Genomic DNA, 24,650 nt, shown 5'->3' with positions numbered 1-24,650 from the left:
CTAATCAATGCCAATTTAGTGGTGCGCCGAAGGAAGATCCAAATGAACATTTACGTACCTTTAATAGGATCTGCACACTATTTAAAATCCGAGAAGTGGAGGATGAACAGATATATCTCATGTTATTTCCCTAGACTTTAAAGGGAGAAGCCAAAGATTGGTTGGAATCATTACCTGAATGGGCGATTGATACATGGGACGTTTTAGTTGAAAAATTTCTTAAACAATTCTTTCCTGCATCTAAAGCCGTAAGACTTCAAGCAGAAATTGTTACGTTTACACAGAAGCCAAATGAAACTCTATATGAGGCATGGACAAGATTTGGAAAGTTATTAAGAGGATGTCCGCAACATGGTTTAGACACCTGTCAAATAGTACAAATATTCTACCAAGGATGCGACATCACTACAAGGAAAGACATAGATATAGCAGCTGGTGGTTCTATTATGAAGAAAACCGAAACTGATGCTTACAAAATTATTGATAACACTGCTTCCCACTCACATGAGTGGCACCAAGAAAAAGATATCGTTAGATCATCTAAAGCAGCTAGAGCCGATTCTAGCCATGACTTAGATTCCATTTCCGCAAAGATAGATGCTGTCGAGAGACGAATGGAAAAGATGACTAAAGATATTCACTCAATACGAATTAGTTGTGAGCAATGTGGAGGACCACATTTGACAAAAGATTGTCTCAGTATTGAATTAACAATGGAACAAAGAGAGAATATTTCATACATAAACTAAAGGCCTGGAAATAATTATCAGAATAATTATCAACCGCCAAGACCGATTTACAATCAAAACCAGAACTATAACAGAAATATTCCATACAACAACCAACAAGGTCCTAGCAATCAACAAGTATCCAATAATACTTACAACCAGCAAAGACCTAATTTTCAAAACAAACCACCACAACAAACCGATGATAAAAAGCCGAATTTAGAAGATATGATGACAAAGCTAGTTGAAACTCAAACGCAGTTTTTCACATCTCAAAAACAAACCAATGAACAAAATGCTCAAGCATTTAGAAATCAACAAGCTTCTATTCAAAATCTGGAACAAGAAGTAAGTAACCTAGCAAGGTTAATAGGTGAAAAAAACTGGGAAGTTTACCTAGTGATACAAACGCTAACCCCCGGAATGAAACAGCTAAAACCATTACCACAAGAAGTGGTACAACACTTAAACCACCTGAAATACCTGTAACTTCTGATGAAGCTATTCCTACTCCACAAGAACCACAACCTGATCAAGATAAGGAAAAAGAACCGGTAGTTGAAAAGGTTAATGAAGATAATACAGTTAAGGCTAAACCTTATGTTAAACCATACCAACCACCACTTCCTTACCCGAGTAAAATGAAGAAAGAAAAACTTGAAGCCGAGCAATCCAAATTCTTGGATATGTTTAAACAGATAAATGTAAATCTTCCTATCATTGATGTGATTTCAGGAATGCCTAGATATGCTAAATTCTTGAAAGATCTAATCTCAAATAGAAAGAAAATGGAAGAACTCTCGGCTGTTACCATGAATGCTAATTGTTCAGCAGTGCTGTTGAATAAGATACCAGAAAAATTATCTGATCCAGGAAGTTTCACAATTCTATGTTTTCTGGGTAGTCTTAGTTCAATAGAAGCATTGGCAGACTTAGGTGCTAGTATAAATCTAATGCCGTATTCACTATACGCTAAACTAGACCTTGGAGAATTGAAACCAACTAGAATAAGCATACAACTAGCCGATAGATCAATAAAATATCCTAGAGGGATAATGGAGAACATGCTAGTTAAAGTTGGTACTTTAGTATTTCCAGTAGATTTTGTTGTTTTGGACATGGAAGAAGATTCTCAAGTTCCTCTCATATTAGGAAGACCATTCTTAAACACGGCTAAAGCAATGATAGACGTATTCGGTAAGAAATTGACCCTAAGTATAGAGGATGAGAGTGTTACCTTTTCAGTTGATAGAGCAATGCAACAACCACAATCTGCAGATGATACATGTTATTATATTCAAACTATAGATGCACATGCAGAATTATTAGAAGAATTTCCAGAATTACAAGGAACAGGAGAATGTTCTTTAGGAGAAGGTAATGAACCAATTGATGAAGCTGAAATGTTAGCTACACTTATAGCTAATGGATATGAACCAACAACAGAAGAAATTCAAATGCTAAAAGAAGAAGACAGATATCGATATAAATCATCGATAGAAGAACCTCCGAAATTAGAATTAAAGCCACTTCCAAACCATTTGGAATACGCTTATTTACATGGTGAATCTGAATTACCTGTAATAATATCGTCTTCTCTTACTGAAAATGAGAAATCACAACTCATTTCTGTGTTGAAAGCTCATAAACCAGCCATTGCATGGAAGATTCATGATATTAAAGGAATAAGTCCTTCGTATTGCACACATAAAATCCTTATGGAAGAAGGTCATAAAACGTATGTGCAACGCCAACGAAGACTAAATCCTAATATGCAAGATGTAGTTAAGAAAGAAATTATTAAACTGCTAGATGCAGGTTTGATATATCCAATTTCTGATAGTCCATGGGTAAGCCCAGTTCAATGCGTGCCTAAGAAGGGTGGAATGACTGTCATTACAAATGAGAAAAATGAGCTTATTCCTACTAGGACTGTAACAGGATGGCGTGTGTGTATTGATTATAGAAAATTAAATGACGCCACCAAAAAAGATCACTTTCCCTTACCTTTCATAGATCAAATGTTGGAAAGATTAGCCGAAAATAGTTACTATTGTTTTCTAGATGGATTTTCCGGATATTTTCAAATTCCAATAGCACCCGAAGATTAAGAGAAAACCACATTCACGTGCCCTTATGGTACTTTTGCTTACAAACGCATGCCATTTGGACTTTGTAACGCCCCTGCAACCTTTCAAAGGTATATGATGGCGATTTTTCACGACATGATAGAAGAATGCACGGAAGTTTTCATGGATGACTTTTCAGTCTTCGGTGATACATTTGAATCATGTCTAGTTAATCTTGAACGAATGCTTATTAGATGCGAACAATAAAATCTAGTACTTAATTGGGAGAAATGCCATTTTATGGTTAAAGAAGGCATCGTTCTTGGTCATAAAATTTCAAAAGAAGGAATTGAAGTGGATAGAGCTAAAGTAGATGTAATTGCTAAACTTCCACATCCCACCAATGTTAGAGGAGTTAGGAGTTTTCTAGGGCATGCCGGTTTTTACCGACATTTCATAAAAGATTTTTCTAAAATTGCCACTCCTATGAATAAACTCCTAGAAAAGGATGCTCCATTCATCTTTTCAGATGAGTGTATCAAATCTTTTAATATTCTTAAAGAAAAACTAACTAATGCGCCGATCATGATAATACCAAATTGGAATCTACCATTTGAACTAATGTGCGATGCAAGTGATTTTGCAATGGGAGCCGTTTTAGGACAAAGGATTGAAAAACGATTTCAGCCTATATATTATGCTAGTAAGACATTACAAGGAGCACAAATGAACTATACAACTACAGAAAAAGAACTCCTTGCTATTGTCTTTGCTTTTGACAAATTTCGATCATATCTCGTTCTAGCAAAAACGGTGGTCTATACCGACCATTCTGCTCTTAGATACCTATTTTCAAAATAAGATGCTAAACCAAGATTAATCCGTTGGATCTTACTCTTACAAGAGTTTGATATTGAAATATGATAATGCTAAAAACGAACATATATTTCATAGCATTATTCCTCAAGAAAGACAAGCTTTTAGTTGCAATTATTCTATTTACAAGTGATATTCGTTTAAATTATAAAAGGTGAAGACAAAAGACAGATTCGACGAATTGAAGACGCAAACGACCAAAAAGCTCAAAAGTACAAAAGACAATCAAAGAGGTTCCAATTATTGATAAGAAACGTCTCGAAATTACAAGAGTACAAGATTCAAAACGCAAAGTACAAAATATAAAATTGTACGCAAGGACGTTCGAAAATCCGGAACCGGGACCGGAGTCAACTCTCAATGCTCGACGCAACGGACTAAAAATTACAAGTCAACTATGCACATAAATATAATATAATATTTAAATAATTCTTATAATTATTTAATATATTATATTATTTATAAAACGTCGGCACAAGGAAACAAGCAACATGTGAGCTCTCCCAGCTGGCCATGCGATCGCATGGCCAGGAAGAAGAAAGTCCATGCGATCGCATGGCATGAAAAGTCAGGCCACATCTCCTATAAATTCGCAGTTTGGTGAACCAAAATATCGATCTTTCTCTCTTCTCTCACATATACGTAAAATATATATATATATATAATTTATATTTTAATTTTAATTTTAATTATAATTCTAATAATAAGGGTATGTTAGCGAATATTGTAAGGGTGTAAGTCGAAATTCTGTCCGTGTAACGCTACGCTATTTTTAATCATTGTAAGTTATGTTCAACCTTTTTATATTAATGTCTCGTAGCTAAGTTATTATTATGCTTATTTAAAACGAAGTAATCATGATGTTGGGCTAATTACTAAAATTGGGTAATTGGGCTTTGTACCATAATTGGGGTTTGGACAAAAGAACGACACTTGTGGAAATTAGACTATGAGCTATTAATGGGCTTTATATTTGTTTAACTAAATGATAGTTTGTTAATGTTAATATAAAGATTTACAATTGGGCGTCCCTATAAATTACCATATACACTCGATCGGACACGATGGGCGGGGTATTTATATGTACGAATAATCGTTCATTTAACCGGACACGGAAATGGATTAATAGTTAATAAACTTGTTGAAACAGGGGTGAATTACATTCAAGGGTAATTGGTGTAATTGTTAACAAAGTAGTAAAACCTTGGTTTACACGCAGTCGATAACCTGGTGTATTCATTAAACAAAGTATTAAAACCTTGTTACAATTCGAATCCCCAATTAGTTGGAATATTTAACTTCGGGTATAAGAATAATTTGACGAGGACACTCGCATTTTATATTTATGACTGATGGACTGTTATGGACAAAAACCAGACGGACATATTAAATAATCCAGGACAAAGGACAATTAACCCATGGGCATAAAACTAAAATCAACACGTCAAACATCATGATTACGGAAGTTTAAATAAGCATAATTCTTTTATTTCATATTTAATTTCCTTTATTTTATATTTAATTGCACTTCTAATTATCGCACTTTTATTTATTGTTATTTAATTGCACTTTAAATTATCGTACTTTTTAATTATCGCAATTTTATTTTATCGCACTTTTATTATTCGCAATTTCATTATCGTTATTTATTTTACGCTTTAAATTAAGTCTTTTATTTATTTAATATTTTACATTAGGTTTTAACTGCGACTAAAGTTTTAAAATCGACAAACCGGTCATTAAACGGTAAAAATCCCCCTTTATAATAATAATATTACTTATATATATGTTTGTATTTTTATAAAAGTAAATTAATATAGCGTTAAGCTTTGTTTAAAGATTTCCCTGTGGAACGAACCGGACTTACTAAAAACTACACTACTTTACGATTAGGTACACTGCCTATAAGTGTTGTAGCAAGGTTTAAGTATATCCATTCTATAAATAAATAAATATCTTGTGTAAAATTGTATCGTATTTAATAGTTTTTCCTAGTAAAATATAAACTATTTCGTATCCCTTAGCTTTGACATCAAGTATTTTTGGCGCCGCTGCCGGGGAACTATCTTAAAAGCCGGAAGCGCAACGCTAATATAAAAAAAAAAAAAAATTTATTTACTTTTATTAAAATTCGCTTTTGTAAAAATACGTTTTGAATATTCGAAAATATAAAAAGAAAAACAAAAATTTATATGTTTTTAAGAGTTTGTTAAAAAGTTTTATAAGTTTCTTTATTTTTATTTTAGTTTATAAAAATATAAGTTTTATTTAAATATCTTTTATTTATATAAAAACAGAAGAAAAAAAAATAAATATATATTAATTCGGCCCGAACACTGTAGCAGCCCAGCTTTTGGCCCGAAACCCTACCCCATGCGATCGCATGGCTGGGCAACTGAGGACTCATGCGATCGCATGAGCCCATCTGACACGCCAGATTTGACTTCCTGCTGCAATAATTACGAAATTATTATTATTATTATATAATTAAAACCCTAATTAGGGTATTATTTTTTTATTATTAGTTTAGTTTTTATTATTATTAATTTGTTATATTTAGTTTTATTTTAGTTTTCATTAAATTATAAAATTAATAGTTTTAATAAATAATATAAAAATAATATTTTTATAAAAATTGTAATTTTTACAACTTTTTGTATATTTTTATATTTTGTCCCTTTTTAATCGTTTTAGCGTAATATTTGTATTTTTAGCTCATATTTAGTTTTAAACTTAGTTTTTGCCATAATTATTTTTACTTCTTGATTTTTAGGCTTTGCCGTAAAATCCCTTAAGTGATTTTTCTTTAGACTAAGATTTAGGTACTCTAGAATTTTGCGACGCCTTTTTAAGTTTTAGTTTCTTTTTAAGTTATTTCCATTTGGGATTTAGTTTTTCCTGTAAGCTTTAATATTTTTAGACACTTTTTACTATGTATCAATTATCATTCCAATTAGTAATTTCAATTTGCGATTATAATTTTAAGTTAGTTGTAGTAATAAGGTTAGGTTAGTCAAGTATTTTTAAGTTTTTATAAGTTTCTTTTATTTTTCCGTCACCTTTTATTTTTCAACCATTTTTTCTTTTTCGACCTTTTTCGACGAACTCTTTTTCTTTCTTATTTCTCGCTATTCTAGTTCTAGGACATAGATTTTTATTCTACTTCTTATCTAAATTTCTTAAAATTACGAAAATTTATTTTAAGTGGTTAAATTGATAGACATCAAAATTTTCTGGTTCGTAGTAATAGTTGGATTTGTACGTGGACTGAAATGTCCCGTTCTTATTGATTAAAAACGTTCCATATTAATTGATTTCGTTGCGAGGTTTTGACCTCTATATGAGACGTTTTTCAAAGACTGCATTCATTTTAAAACAAACCATAACCTTTATTTCATCAATAAAGGTTTAAAAAGCTTTACGTAGATTATCAAATAATGATAATCTAAAATATCTTGTTTACACACGACCATTACATAATGGTTTACAATACAAATATGTTACAACAAAATAAGTTTCTTGAATGCAGTTTTTACACAATATCATACAAGCATGGACTCCAAATCTCGTCCTTATTTAAGTATGCGACAGCGGAAGCTCTTAATAATCACCTGAGAATAAACATGCTTAAAACGTCAACAAAAATGTTGGTGAGTTATAGGTTTAACCTATATATATCAAATCATAATAATAGACCACAAGATTTCATATTTCAATACACATCCCATACATAGAGATAAAAATCATTCATATGGTGAACACCTGGTAACCGACATTAACAAGATGCATATATAAGAATATCCCCATCATTCCGGGACACCCTTCGGATATGATATAAATTTCGAAGTACTAAAGCATCCGGTACTTTGGATGGGGTTTGTTAGGCCCAATAGATCTATCTTTAGGATTCACGTCAATTAGGGTGTCTGTTCCCTAATTCTTAGATTACCAGACTTAATAAAAAGGGGCATATTCGATTTCGATAATTCAACCATAGAATGTAGTTTCACGTACTTGTGTCTATTTTATAAATATTTTATAAAACCTGCATGTATTCTCATCCCAAAAATATTAGATTTTAAAAGTGGGACTATAACTCACTTTCACAGATTTTTACTTCGTCGGGAAGTAAGACTTGGCCACTGGTTGATTCACGAACCTATAACAATATATACATATATATCAAAGTATGTTCAAAATATATTTACAACACTTTTAATATATTTTGATGTTTTAAGTTTATTAAGTCAGCTGTCCTCGTTAGTAACCTACAACTAGTTGTCCATAATTAGATGTACAGAAATAAATCGATAAATATTATCTTGAATCAATCCACGACCCAGTGTATACGTATCTCAGTATTGATCACAACTCAAACTATATATATTTTGGAATCAACCTCAACCCTGTATAGCTAACTCCAACATTCACATATAGAGTGTCTATGGTTGTTCCGAAATATATATAGATGTGTCGACATGATAGGTCGAAACATTGTATACGTATCTATGGTATCTCAAGATTACATAATATACAATACAAGTTGATTAAGTTATGGTTGGAATAGATTTGTTACCAATTTTCACGTAGCTAAAATGAGAAAAATTATCCAATCTTGTTTTACCCATAATTTCTTCATTTTAAATCCGTTTTGAGTGAATCAAATTGCTATGGTTTCATATTGAACTCTATTTTATGAATCTAAACAGAAAAAGTATAGGTTTATAGTCAGAAAAATAAGTTACAAGTCATTTTTGTAAAGGTAGTCATTTCAGTCGAAAGAACGACGTCTAGATGACCATTTTAGAAAACATACTTCCACTTTGAGTTTAACCATAATTTTTGGATATAGTTTCATGTTCATAATAAAAATAATTTTCTCAGAATAACAACTTTTAAATCAAAGTTTATCATAGTTTTTAATTAACTAACCCAAAACAGCCCGCGGTGTTACTACGACGGCGTAAATCCGATTTTACGGTGTTTTTCGTGTTTCCAGGTTTTAAATCATTAAGTTAGCATATCATATAGATATAGAACATGTGTTTAGTTGATTTTAAAAGTCAAGTTAGAAGGATTAACTTTTGTTTGCGAACAAGTTTAGAATTAACTAAACTATGTTCTAGTGATTACAAGTTTAAACCTTCGAATAAGATAGCTTTATATGTATGAATCAAATGATGTTATGAACATCATTACTACCTTAAGTTCCTTGGATAAATCTACTGGAAAAGAGAAAAATGGATCTAGCTTCAACGGATCCTTGGATGGCTCGAAGTTCTTGAAGCAGAATCATGACACGAAAACAAATTCAAGTAAGATCATCACTTGAAATAAGATTGTTATAGTTATAGAAATGGAACCAAAGTTCGAATATGATTATTACTTTGTATTAGAATGATAACCTACTGTAATAAACAAAGATTTCTTGAGGTTGGATGATCACCTTACAAGATTGGAAGTGAGCTAGCAAACTTGAAAGTATTCTTGATTTTATGTAACTAGAACTTGTAGAATATATGAAGAACACTTAGAACTTGAAGATAGAACTTGAGAGAGATCAATTAGATGAATTAAATTGAAGAATGAAAGTGTTTGTAGGTGTTTTTGGTCATTGGTGTATGGATTAGATATAAAGGATATGTAATTTTGTTTTCATGTAAATAAGTCATGAATGATTACTCATATTTTTGTAATTTTATGAGATATTTTTATTGTACGAGTACGAATACGGGTGCATACGAGTAGAATTGTTGATGAAACTGAACGAGGATGTAATTGTAAGCATTTTTGTTAAGTAGAAGTATTTTGATAAGTTTATTGAAGTCTTTCAAAAGTGTATAAATACATATTAAAACACTACATGTATATACATTTTAACTGAGTCGTTAAGTCATCGTTAGTCGTTACATGTAAGTGTTGTTTTGAAACCTTTAGGTTAACGATCTTGTTAAATGTTGTTAACCCAATGTTTATAATATCAAATGAGATTTTAAATTATTATATTATCATGATATTATCATGTATGAATATCTCTTAATATGATATATATACATTAAATGTCTTTACAACGATAATCGTTACATATATGTCTCGTTTAAAAATCATTAAGTTAGTAGTCTTATTTTTACATATGTAGTTCATTGTTAATATACTTAATGATATGTTTACTTATCATAGTATCATGTTAACTATATATATATCCATATATATGTCATCATATAGTTTTTACAAGTTTTAACGTTCGTGAATCACTGGTCAACTTGGGTGGTCAATTGTCTATATGAAACATATTTCAATTAATCAAGTCTTAACAAGTTTGATTGCTTAACATGTTGGAAACATTTAATCATGTAAATATCATTTTCAATTAATATATATAAACATGGAAAAGTTCGGGTCACTACAGTACCTACCCGTTAAATAAATTTCGTCCCGAAATTTTAAGCTGTTGAAGGTGTTGACGAATCTTCTGGAAATAGATGCGGGTATTTCTTCTTCATCTGATCTTCACGCTCCCAGGTGAACTCGGGTCCTCTACTAGCATTCCATCGAACCTTAACAATTGGTATCTTGTTTTGCTTAAGTCTTTTAACCTCACGATCCATTATTTCGACGGGTTCTTCGATGAATTGAAGTTTTTCGTTGATTTGGTTTTCATCTAACGGAATAGTGAGATCTTCTTTAGCAAAACATTTCTTCACATTCGAGACGTGGAAAGTGTTATGTACAGCCGCGAGTTGTTGAGGTAACTCAAGTCGGTAAGCTACTGGTCCGACACGATCAATAATCTTGAATGGTCCAATATACCATGGATTTAATTTCCCTCGTTTACCAAATCGAACAACGCCTTTCCAAGGTGCAACTTTAAGCATGACCATCTCTCCAATTTCAAATTCTATATCTTTTCTTTTAATGTCAGCGTAGCTCTTTTGTCGACTTTGGGCGGTTTTCAACCGTTGTTGAATTTGGATGATCTTCTCGGTAGTTTCTTGTATAATCTCTGGACCCGTAATCTGTCTATCCCCCACTTCACTCCAACAAATTGGAGACCTGCACTTTCTACCATAAAGTGCTTCAAACGGCACCATCTCAATGCTTGAATGGTAGCTGTTGTTGTAGGAAAATTCTGCTAACGGTAGATGTCGATCCCAACTGTTTCCGAAATCAATAACACATGCTCGTAGCATGTCTTCAAGCGTTTGTATCGTCCTTTCGCTCTGCCCATCAGTTTGTGGATGATAGGCAGTACTCATGTCTAGACGAGTTCCTAATGCTTGCTGTAATGTCTGCCAAAATCTTGAAATAAATCTGCCATCCCTATCAGAGATAATAGAGATTGGTATTCCATGTCTGGAGACGACTTCCTTCAAATACAGTCGTGCTAACTTCTCCATCTTGTTATCTTCTCTTATTGGCAGGAAGTGTGCTGATTTGGTGAGACGATCAACTATTACCCAAATAGTATCAAAACCACTTGCAGTCCTTGGCAATTTAGTGATGAAATCCATGGTAATGTTTTCCCATTTCCATTCCGAGATTTCGGGTTGTTGAAGTAGACCTGATGGTTTCTGATGCTCAGCTTTGACCTTAGAACACGTCAAACATTCTCCTACGTATTTAGCAACATCGGCTTTCATACCCAGCCACCAAAAATGTTTCTTGAGATCCTTGTACATCTTCCCCGTTCCAGGATGTATTGAGTATCTGGTTTTATGAGCTTCTCTAAGTACCATTTCTCTCATATCTCCAAATTTTGTTACCCAAATCCTTTCAGCCCTATACCGGGTTCCGTCTTCCCGAATATTAAGATGCTTCTCCGATCCTTTGGGTATTTCATCCTTTAAATTTCCCTCTTTTAAAACTCCTTGTTGCGCCTCCTTTATTTGAGTAGTAAGGTTATTATGAATCATTATATTCATAGATTTTACTCGAATGGGTTCTCTGTCCTTCCTGCTCAAGGCATCGGCTACCACATTTGCCTTCCCCGGGTGGTAACGAATCTCAAAGTCGTAATCATTCAATAATTCAATCCACCTACGCTGCCTCATATTCAGTTGTTTCTGATTAAATATGTGTTGAAGACTTTTGTGGTCGGTATATATAATACTTTTAACCCCATATAAGTAGTGCCTCCAAGTCTTTAATGCAAAAACAACCGCTCCTAATTCCAAATCATGCGTCGTATAATTTTGTTCGTGAATCTTCAATTGTCTAGACGCATAAGCAATCACCTTCGTTCGTTGCATTAATACACAACCGAGACCTTGCTTTGATGCGTCACAATAAATCACAAAATCATCATTCCCTTCAGGCAATGACAATATAGGTGCCGTAGTTAGCTTTTTCTTCAATAACTGAAACGCTTTCTCTTGTTCATCATTCCATTCAAATTTCTTCCCTTTATGCGTTAATGCAGTCAAGGGTTTTGCTATTCTGGAAAAGTCTTGGATGAACCTTCTGTAGTAACCAGCTAGTCCTAAAAACTGGCGTATGTGTTTCGGAGTTTTCGGGGTTTCCCACTTTTCAACAGTTTCTATCTTTGCCGGATCCACCTTAATACCTTCTTTGTTCACTATGTGACCGAGGAATTGAACTTCTTCCAACCAAAATGCACACTTTGAAAACTTAGCGTACAATTCTTCCTTCCTCAATACTTCTAACACCTTTCTCAAATGTTCACCGTGTTCTTGGTCATTCTTTGAGTAAATAAGTATGTCATCAATGAAAACAATGACAAACTTGTCAAGGTATGGTCCACACACTCGGTTCATAAGGTCCATGAACACAGCTGGTGCATTAGTTAAACCAAACGGCATGACCATAAACTCGTAAAGACTGTAACGTGTTCTGAAAGCAGTCTTTGGAATATCATCTTCTTTCACCCGCATTTGATGATACCCGGAACGTAAGTCAATCTTTGAATAAACAGACGAGCCTTGTAGTTGATCAAATAAGTCGTCGATTCTCGGTAGTGGGTAGCGGTTCTTGATGGTAAGTTTGTTCAACTTTCGGTAGTCGATACACAACCTGAATGTACCATCTTTCTTCTTGACAAACAAAACAGGAGCTCCCCACGGTGATGTGCTTGGTCGAATGAAACCACGCTCTAAAAGTTCTTGTAATTGGCTTTGTAGTTCTTTCATCTCGCTGGGTGCGAGTCTGTAAGGAGCACGAGCTATTAGTGCAGCTCCTGGTACAAGATCTATTTGAAATTCAACAGATCGATGTGGGGGTAATCCCTGTAATTCTTTCGGAAATACATCAGGAAATTCTTTTGCGACGGGAACATCATTGATGCTCTTTTCTTTAGTTTGTACTTTCTCGACGTGTGCTAGAACAGCATAGCAACCTTTTCTTATTAGTTTTTGTGCCTTCAAATTACTAATAAGATGTAGCTTCGTGTTGCCCTTTTCTCCGTACACCATTAAGGGTTTTCCTTTTTCTCGTATAATGCGAATTGCATTTTTGTAACAAACGATCTCTGCTTTCACTTCTTTCAACCAGTCCATACCGATTATCACATCAAAACTCCCTAACTCTACTGGTATCAAATCAATCTTAAATGTTTCGCTAACCAGTTTAATTTCTCGATTCCGACATATATTATCTGCTGAAATTAATTTACCATTTGCTAATTCGAGTAAAAATTTACTATCCAAAGGCGTCAATGGACAACTTAATTTAGCACAAAAATCTCTACTCATATAGCTTCTATCCGCACCCGAATCAAATAAAACGTAAGCAGATTTATTGTCAATAAGAAACGTACCCGTAACAAGCTCCGGGTCTTCCTGTGCCTCTGCCGCATTAATATTGAAAACTCTTCCACGGCCTTGTCCATTCGTGTTCTCCTGGTTCGGGCAATTTCTAATAATGTGGCCCGGTTTTCCACATTTATAACAAACTACATTGGCATAACTTGCTCCGACACTACTTGCTCCGCCATTACTCGTTCTGACACCATTTGTTCCTTTCGTTCTATTAACCCCTGGTCCGTAGACCTCACACTTCGCCGCGCTATGACCATTTCTTTTACACTTGTTGCAAAATTTGGTGCAGAACCCCGAGTGATTCTTTTCACACCTTTGGCATAGCTGCTTCTGATTGTTGTTGTTGTTGCGGTTATTATTGTTGTTGGGATGATTGTTGCAGTTGCTGTTGTTGTTGTTGTTGTTATTGTTGGGCCGTTTGTTGTAGTTGCGATTGATGTTGCGATTGTTGGGATAATTATTGCGATTATTGTTGTAATTGCTGTTGTTGTATTGGTGATTCTTATCACCGTTTTCCTCCCACTTTCTTTTGACTTGTTTCACATTGGCCTCTTCAGCAGTCTGTTCTTTAATTCTTTCTTCAATCTGGTTCACGAGTTTGTGAGCCATTCTACATGCCTGTTGTATGGAGGCGGGCTCGTGTGAACTTATATCTTCTTGGATTCTTTCCGGTAATCCTTTCACAAACGCGTCGATCTTCTCTTCCTCATCTTCGAATGCTCCCGGACACAATAGGCACAATTCTGTGAATCGTCTTTCGTACGTGGTAATATCAAATCCTTGGATTCGTAACCCTCTAAGTTCTGTCTTGAGCTTATTGACCTCGGTTCTGGGACGGTACTTCTCGTTCATCAAGTGCTTGAATGCTGACCACGGTAGTGCGTACGCATCATTTTGTCCCACTTGCTCTAGATAGGTATTCCACCATGTTAACGCAGAACCTGTGAAGGTATGCGTAGCGTACTTTACTTTGTCCTCTTCAGTACACTTACTTATGGCAAACACAGATTCGACCTTCTCGGTCCACCGTTTCAATCCGATCGATCCTTCGGTTCCATCAAATTCCAAAGGTTTGCAGGCAGTGAATTCTTTGTAGGTGCATCCTACACGATTTCCTGTACTGCTAGATCCAAGGTTATTGTTGGTATGTAGCGCAGCCTGTACTGCGGCTATGTTTGAAGCTAGAAAAGTACGGAATTCCTCTTCATTCATATTCACAGTGTGTCGAGTAGTCGGTGCCATTTCCTTCAAAATAGTTAAATGGAACAAGTTAATCATACAGAATATTAAGAGTAGTTAATAGTATTTCGTAGCATAATATGAACTCATTTATATAAGCTTTTTCTTCATATTAGAGTTTTATAAGTTTAAATTCGGGTAGTACCTACCCGTTAAGTTCATACTTAGTAGCTAATATACAATTCAACTACTACAATTCTATATGAAAAACTGATTATAATAATATTTCGCGTTCAAACTTTTACACAACATTTTACAAACTTACAATACCGCTTATTTTACATATAGCATGAAATATAGCACACAATAAATTTCATACAAGATGGTTGTGAAGATAATTCTAGCTAGTACACAAGTCGTTCAGCAAAGGCAATAAAGACACGTAATTCATACGTCCAGAAACAAGTCATGCATTCTGGTTTTACTAGGATTACTTCCCATCCTTGGTCTTGTGGAACATAACCGTTATGGCCATTGATAAGACAGCGTGTTGTAACGTCGTCAAAGGGACGAGGGTTACGTAATGTCCAACAGTCCCGTAACAATCTAAAAACCTCATTTCTTACCCCAATTACCGACTCCGTCACTTGTGGGAACGTTTTGTTTAATAGTTGTAGCCCGATGTTCTTGTTCTCACTTTGGTGAGAAGCGAACATTACTAATCCGTAAGCATAACTTGCTTCTTTATGTTGCATGTTAGCCGCTTTTTCTAAATCATGAAGTCCAATATTCGGATATATTGAGTCAAAATAATTTCTTAACCCATTGCGTAAAATAGCATTTGGGTTCCCCGCAATATATGCGTCAAAGTAAACACATCGTAACTTATGGTTTTCCCAATGTGATATCCCCCATCTTTCAAACGAAAGTCTCTTATAAACCAAGACATTCTTGGAACGTTCTTCGAATGTCTTACAAACTGATCTCGCCTTAAATAGTTGTGCCGAGGAATTCTGACCAACTCTAGACAAGATTTCATCAATCATGTCTCCGGGTAGGTCTCTTAAAATATTGGGTTGTCTATCCATTTTGTGTTTTTATACTGTAAAATAGACAAAAGTTAGATTCATAAAAAAAAATACTTATTAATACAAGCAATTTTTACATATATCATAAAGCATAAGCACACTATATTACATATATTACACCACACGAATACAACTATCTTATTCCGACTCGCTTGTTTCTTCTTCTTCGGTTTTGGTTCGTTTTGCCAAGTTTCTAGGGATATATGATGTTCCCCTAATACGAGCCGTCGTGATCCACATTGGTTTAGAAAAACCTGGTGGTTTAGAGGTTCCCGGGTCATTGTTACAACTTAAGGACTTCGGGGGTTGACGATACATATAAAGTTCATCGGGGTTGGAATTAGACTTCTCTATTTTTATGCCCTTTCCCTTATTATTTTCTTTTGCCTTTTTAAATTCAGTTGGGGTAATTTCTATAACATCATCGAAATTCTCGTCGGAATCCGATTCATCAGAGAATTGGTAATCCTCCCAATATTTTGCTTCCTTGGCGGAAACACCATTGACCATAATTAACCTTGGTCGGTTGGTTGAGGATTTTCTTTTACTTAACCGTTTTATTATTTCCCCCACCGGTTCTATTTCTTCATCCGGTTCCGATTCTTCTTCCGGTTCCGATTCTTCTTCCGGTTCCGACTCTTCTTCCGGTTCCTCTTCGGGAACTTGTGAATCAGTCCACGAATCATTCCAATTTACATTTGACTCTTCATTATTATTAGGTGAGTCAATGGGACTTGTTCTAGAGGTAGACATCTATCACATAATATCAAACGCGTTAAGAGATTAATATATCACATAATATTCACATGTTAAAAATATATAGTTTCCAACAAAATTTATTAAGCAATCATTTTTCAAGTAAACACGGTCGAAGTCCAGACTCACTAATGCATCCTAACAAACTCGATAAGACACACTAATGCAAAATTCTGGTTCTCTAAGACCAACGCTCTGATACCAACTGAAATGTCCCGTTCTTATTGATTAAAAACGTTCCATATTAATTGATTTCGTTGCGAGGTTTTGACCTCTATATGAGATGTTTTTCAAAGACTTCATTCATTTTAAAACAAACCATAACCTTTATTTCATCAATAAAGGTTTAAAAAGCTTTACGTAGATTATCAAATAATGATAATTTAAAATATCCTGTTTACACACGACCATTACATAATGGTTTACAATACAAATATGTTACAACAAAATAAGTTTCTTGAATGCAGTTTTTACACAATATCATACAAGCATGGACTCCAAATCTCATCCTTATTTAAGTATGCGACAGCGGAAGCTCTTAATAATCACCTGAGAATAAACATGCTTAAAACGTCAACAAAATTTTTGGTGAGTTATAGGTTTAACCTATATATATCAAATCATAATAATAGACCACAAGATTTCATATTTCAATACACATCCCATACATAGAGATAAAAATCATTCATATGGTGAACACCTGGTAACCGACATTAACAAGATGCATATATAAGAATATCCCCATCATTCCGGGACACCCTTCGGATATGATATAAATTTCGAAGTACTAAAGCATCCGGTACTTTGGATGGGGTTTGTTAGGCCCAATAGATCTATCTTTAGGATTCGCGTCAATTAGGGTGTCTGTTCCCTAATTCTTAGATTACCAGACTTAATAAAAAGGGGCATATTCGATTTCGATAATTCAACCATAGAATGTAGTTTCACGTACTTGTGTCTATTTTGTAAATATTTTATAAAACCTGCATGTATTCTCATCCCAAAAATATTAGATTTTAAAAGTGGGACTATAACTCACTTTCACAGATTTTTACTTCGTCGGGAAGTAAGACTTGGCCACTGGTTGATTCACGAACCTATAACAATATATACATATATATCAAAGTATGTTCAAAATATATTTACAACACTTTTAATATATTTTGATGTTTTAAGTTTATTAAGTCAGCTGTCCTCGTTAGTAACCTACAACTAGTTGTCCATAATTAGATGTACAGAAATAAATCGATAAATATTATCTTGAATCAATCCACGACCCAGTGTATACGTATCTCAGTATTGATCACAACTCAAACTATATATATTTTGGAATCAACCTCAACCCTGTATAGCTAACTCCAACATTCACATATAGAGTGTCTATGGTTGTTCCGAAATATCTATAGATGTGTCGACATGATAGGTCGAAACATTGTATACGTGTCTATGGTATCTCAAGATTACATAATATACAATACAAGTTGATTAAGTTATGGTTGGAATAGATTTTTTACCAATTTTCACGTAGCTAAAATGAGAAAAATTATCCAATCTTGTTTTACCCACAATTTCTTCATTTTAAATCCGTTTTGAGTGAATCAAATTGCTATGGTTTCATATTGAACTCTATTTTATGAATCTAAACAGAAAAAGTATAGGTTTATAGTCGAAAAAATAAGTTACAAGTCGTTTTTGTAAAGGTAGTCATTTCAGTCGAAAGAACGACGTCTAGATGACCATTTTAGAAAACATACTTCCACTTTGAGTTTAACCATAATTTTTGGATATAGTTTCATGTTCATAATAAAAATAATTTTCTTAGAATAACAACTTTTAAATCAAAGTTTATCATAGTTTTTAATTAACTAACCCAAAACAGCCCGCGGTGTTATTACGACGGCGTAAATCCGATTTTACGGTGTTTTTCGTGTTTCCAGGTTTTAAATCATTAAGTTAGCATATCATATAGATATAGAACATGTGTTTAGTTGATTTTAAAAGTCAAGTTAGAAGAATTAACTTTTGTTTGCGAACAAGTTTAGAATTAACTAAACTATGTTCTAGTGATTACAAGTTTAAACCTTCGAATAAGATAGCTTTATATGTATGAATCAAATGATGTTATGAACATCATTACTACCTTAAGTTCCTTGGATAAATCTACTGGAAAAGAGAAAAATGGATCTAGCTTCAACGGATCCTTGGATGGCTCGAAGTTCTTGAAGCAGAATCATGACACGAAAACAAATTCAAGTAAGATCATCACTTGAAATAAGATTGTTATAGTTATAGAAATTGAACCAAAGTTTGAATATGATTATTACCTTGTATTAGAATGATAACCAACTGTAAGAAAAAAAGATTTCTTGAGGTTGGATGATCACCTTACAAGATTGGAAGTGAGCTAGCAAACTTGAAAGTATTCTTGATTTTATGTAACTAGAACTTGTAGAATATTTGAAGAACACTTAGAACTTGAAGATAGAACTTGAGAGAGATCAATTAGATGAATAAAATTGAAGAATGAAAGTGTTTGTAGGTGTTTTTGGTCGCTGGTGTATGGATTAGATATAAAGGATATGTAATTTTGTTTTCATGTAAATAAGTCATGAATGATTACTCATATTTTTGTAATTTTATGAGATATTTCACGCTAGTTGCCAAATGATGGTTTCCACATGTGTTAGGTGACTCACTTGGGCTGCTAAGATCTGATAATTAGAGTGTATATACCAATAGTACATACATCTAAAAGCTGTGTATTGTACGAGTACGAATACGGGTGCATACGAGTAGAATTGTTGATGAAACTGAACGAGGATGTAATTGTAAGCATTTTTGTTAAGTAGAAGTATTTTGATAAGTGTATTGAAGTCTTTCAAAAGTGTATAAATACATATTAAAACACTACATGTATATACATTTTAACTGAGTCGTTAAGTCATCGTTAGTCGTTACATGTAAGTGTTGTTTTGAAACCTTTAGGTTAACGATCTTGTTAAATGTTGTTAACCCAATGTTTATAATATCAAATGAGATTTTAAATTATTATATTATCATGATATTATCATGTATGAATATCTCTTAATATGATATATATACATTAAATGTCTTTACAACGATAATCGTTACATATATGTCTCGTTTAAAAATCATTAAGTTAGTAGTCTTATTTTTACATATGTAGTTCATTGTTAATATACTTAATGATATGTTTACTTATCATAGTATCATATTAACTATATATATATCCATATATATGTCATCATATAGTTTTTACAAGTTTTAACGTTCGTGAATCACTGGTCAACTTGGGTGGTCAATTGTCTATATGAAACATATTTCAATTAATCAAGTCTTAACAAGTTTGATTGCTTAACATGTTGGAAACATTTAATCATGTAAATATCATTCTCAATTAATATATATAAACATGGAAAAGTTCGGGTCACTACATGGACCGGGTTATTGGAGCCAAACAGTCCTCAATTATATTGAGACCAAACGAATCATGCCCCTCTGCTGCATCTTTTGGCTATTCGAAATGTGGGCAAAATCAGAAAAGTCTATTGATTGGATAACTTATTATAATTTTTCTTTCCTTTTAAAAACTAATAGGATATTCAGTGAATGCACCGAGCAAGACGTTCATCACCTTTTGTACGTTCACCACCTGTAACTAGATCAAGACATTTAGCAAATATAACCGCCGTTGATTTTTCTTTAGAATCGTCATCCAGTCGACCAAGTACTTCAGTTCAAATTTCCGATAATCCATTTTTTGAACCCAACCTCACAATTGAGAATTCGGAAAATATTCAGGAACGGTTCATAGATCCTGAACCACTAAACTTTCCTCCGGAACCACCAATCATTCAAACAGAGATTGTTGAGGAACGAACCATTAAATCAGAATCATCTAGTGATACCGATTCAACAAATTCAATTATGGAGAATCTGGAACCTTTAAGTATGGAAGACCGAATGAGAGCTAAACGCACTGGCCAAGGTCACGCAATTACTCATCCAGACATTAATGCGCCAGATTATGAAATCAAAGGACAAATTCTACACATGGTGACTAATCAATGCCAATTTAGTGGTGCGCCTAAGGAAGATCCAAATGAACATCTACGTACCTTTAATAGGATCTGCACACTATTTAAAATCCGAGAAGTGGAGGATGAACAGATATATCTCATGTTATTTCCCTGGACTTTAAAGGGAGAAGCCAAAGATTGGTTGGAATCGTTACCTGAAGGGGCGATTGATACATGGGATGTTTTAGTTGACAAATTTCTTAAACAATTCTTTCCTGCATCTAAAGCCGTAAGACTTCAAGCAGAAATTGTTACGTTTACACAGAAACCAAATGAAACTCTATACGAGGCATGGACTAGATATGGAAAGTTGTTAAGAGGATGTCCGCAACATGGTTTAGACACCTGTCAAATAGTACAAATATTCTACCAAGGATGCGACATCACTACAAGAAAAGACATAGATATAGCAGCTGGTGGTTCTATTATGAAGAAAACCGAAACTGATGCTTACAAAATTATTGATAATACTGCTTCCCACTCACATGAGTGGCACCAAGAAAAAGATATCATTAGATCATCTAAAGCAGCTAAAGCCGATTCTAGCCATGACTTAGATTCCATTTCCGCAAAGATAGATGCTGTGGAGAGACGAATGGAAAAGATGACTAAGGATATTCACTCAATACGAATTAGTTGTGAGCAGTGTGGAGGACCACATTTGACAAAAGATTGTCTCAGTATTGAATTAACAATGGAACAAAGAGAGAATATTTCATACTTAAACCAAAGGCCTGGAAATAATTATCAGAATAATTATCAACCGCCAAGACCGATTTACAATCAAAACCAGAATTATAACCGAAATATTCCATACAACAACCAACAAAGTCCTAGCAATCAACAAGTATCCAATAATACTTACAATCAGCAAAGATTTAATTTTCAAAACAAACCACCACAACAAATCGATGATAAAAAGCCAAATTTAGAAGATATGATGACGAAGCTAGTTGAAACTCAAACGCAGTTTTTCACCTCTCAAAAACAAACCAATGAACAAAATGCTCAAGCATTTAGAAATCAACAAGCTTCTATTCAAAATCTGGAACAAGAAGTAAGTAACCTAGCAAGGTTAATAGGTAAAAGAAAACCGGGAAGTCTACCTAGTGATACAAATGCTTACCCCCGAAATGAAACAGCTAAAGCCATTACCACAAGAAGTGGTACAACACTTAAACCACCTGAAATACCTGTAACTTATGATGAAGCCATTCCTACTCCACAAGAACCACAACCTGATCAAGATAAGGAAAAAGAACCGGTAGTTGAAAAGGTTAATGAAGATAACACAGTTAAGGATAAACCTTATGTTAAACCATACCAACCACCACTTCCTTATCCAAGTAAAATGAAGAAAGAGAAACTTGAAGCCGAGCAATCCAAATTCTTGGATATGTTTAAACAGATAAATGTAAATCTTCCTTTCATTGATGTGATTTCAGGAATGCCAAGATATGCTAAATTCTTGAAAGATCTAATCTCAAATAGAAAGAAAATGGAAGAACTCTCGGCTGTTACTATGAATGCTAATTGTTCAGCAGTGCTGTTGAATAAGATACCAGAAAAATTATCTGATCCAGGAAGTTTCACAATTCCATGTTTTCTGGGTAGTCTTAGTTCAATAGAAGCATTGGCAGACTTAGGTGCTAGTATAAATCTAATGCCGTATTCACTATACACTAAACTAGACCTTGGAGAATTGAAACCAACCAGAATAAGCATACAACTAGCCGATAGATCAATAAAATATCCTAGAGGGATAATGGAGAACATGCTAGTTAAAGTTGGTACTTTAGTATTTCCTGTAGATTTTGTTGTTTTGGACATGGAAGAAGATTCTCAAGTTCCTCTCATATTAGGAAGACCATTCTTAAACACGGCTAAAGCAATGATAGACGTGTTCGGTAAGAAACTGACCCTAAGTATAGAGGATGAGAGTGTTACCTTTTCAGTTGATAGAGCAATGCAACAACCACAATCTGCAGATGATACATGTTATTATATTCAAACTATAGATGCACATGCAGAATTATTAGAAGAATTTCTAGAATTACAAGGAACAAGAGAATGTTCTTTAGGAGAAGGTAATGAACCAATTGATGAAGCTGAAATGTTAGCTACACTTATAGCTAATGGATATGAACCAACAACAGAAAAAATTCAAATGCTAAAAGAAGAAGACAGATATCGATACAAATCATCGATAGAAGAACCTCCGAAATTAGAGTTAAAGCCACTTCCAAACCATTTGGAATACGCTTATTTACATGGTGAATCTGATCTACCTGTAATAATATCATCTTCTCTTACTGAAAATGAGAAATCACAACTCATTTCTGTGTTGAAAGCTCATAAACCAGCCATTGCATGGAAGATTCATGATATTAAAGGAATAAGTCCTTCGTATTGCACACATAAAATCCTTATGGAAGAAGGTCATAAAACGTATGTGCAACGCCAACGAAGACTAAATCCTAATATGCAAGATGTAGTTAAGAAAGAGATTATTAAACTGCTAGATGCAGGTTTAATTTATCCAATCTCTGATAGTCCATGGGTAAGCCCAGTTCAATGCGTGCCTAAGAAGGGTGGCATGACTGTCATTACAAATGAGAAAAATGAGCTTATTCCTACTAGGACTGTAACAGGATGGCGTGTGTGTATTGATTATAGAAAATTAAATGACGCCACCAGAAAAGATCACTTTCCCTTACCTTTCATTGATCAAATGTTGGAAAGACTAGCCGGAAATAGTTACTATTGTTTTCTAGATGGATTTTCCGGATATTTTCAAATTCCAATAGCACCCGAGGACCAAGAGAAAACCACATTCACGTGCCCTTATGGTACTTTTGCTTACAAACGCATGCCATTTGGACTTTGTAACGCCCCTGCAACCTTTCAAAGGTGTATGATGGCGATTTTTCACGACATGATAGAAGAATGCATGGAAGTATTCATGGATGACTTTTCAGTCTTCGGTGATACATTTAAATCATGTCTAGTTAATCTGGAACGAATGCTAATTAGATGCGAAAAATCAAATCTAGTACTTAATTGGGAGAAATGCCATTTCATGGTTAAAGAAGGCATCGTTCTTGGACATAAAATTTCAAAAGAAGGAATTGAAGTGGATAGAGCTAAAGTAGATGTAATTGCTAAACTTCCACATCCCACCAATGTTAGAGGAGTTAGGAGTTTTCTAGGGCATGCCGGTTTTTACCGACGTTTCATAAAAGATTTTTCTAAAATTGCCACTCCTATGAATAAACTCCTAGAAAAGGATGCTCCATTCATCTTTTCAGATGAGTGTATCAAATCTTTTAATATTCTTAAAGAGAAACTCACTAATGCGCCGATCATGATAACACCAAATTGGAATCTACCATTTGAACTAATGTGCGATGCAAGTGATTTTGCAATGGGAGCCGTTTTAGGACAAAGGATTGAAAAACGATTTCAACCTATATATTATGCTAGTAAGACGTTACAAGGAGCACAAACGAACTATACAACTACTGAAAAAGAACTCCTTGCTATTGTCTTTGCTTTTGACAAATTTCGATCATATCTCGTTCTAGCAAAAACGGTGGTCTATACCGACCATTCTGCTCTTAGATACCTATTTTCAAAACAAGATGCTAAACCAAGATTAATCCGTTGGATCTTACTCTTACAAGAGTTTGATATTGAAATCCGAGATAAAAGAGGAGCAGAAAATCTCGCCGCTGATCATCTTTCTCGTCTTGAAAATATTGAGTTAGAAGTTCTAAATGAATCGGCCATACAAGACAACTTTCCTGATGAATATCTATTGAAGATAGATTATAAAGAAATCCCATGGTTTGCAGACTATGCAAACTACTTAGTTTGTGGATTCCTTGAAAAAGGATTATCGTACCAAAGACGAAAGAAATTCTACAGTGATATAAAACACTATTTCTGGGAAGATCCACATCTGTTTAAAAGTTGTCCCGATGGAATAATACGCCGATGTGTATTTGGAGATGAAGCTAGTAAAATTTTAAACCATTGTCATACAGGACCAACAGGAGGGCATTATGGGCCTCAACTAACA

At 34.2% G+C, this 24,650-nt stretch overlaps 1 non-coding gene across 1 annotated transcript; it reads right to left on the bottom strand.

The window, feature by feature from the left end:
* Positions 1-251: 251 nt before the first annotated feature.
* Positions 252-358, bottom strand: LOC139887400 (small nucleolar RNA R71). Its single transcript, XR_011773234.1, has one exon. It is a non-coding gene; the product is annotated as a small nucleolar RNA R71 (small nucleolar RNA).
* Between the last annotated feature and the right edge of the window lie 24,292 nt (positions 359-24,650).

Source organism: Rutidosis leptorrhynchoides, chromosome 1 (genome assembly GCF_046630445.1).
Source record: "Rutidosis leptorrhynchoides isolate AG116_Rl617_1_P2 chromosome 1, CSIRO_AGI_Rlap_v1, whole genome shotgun sequence".
NCBI lineage: Eukaryota > Viridiplantae > Streptophyta > Magnoliopsida > Asterales > Asteraceae > Rutidosis > Rutidosis leptorrhynchoides.
Note: the sequence above shows the minus strand (reverse complement) of the source record. Positions and strands in the feature narration are given on the sequence as shown.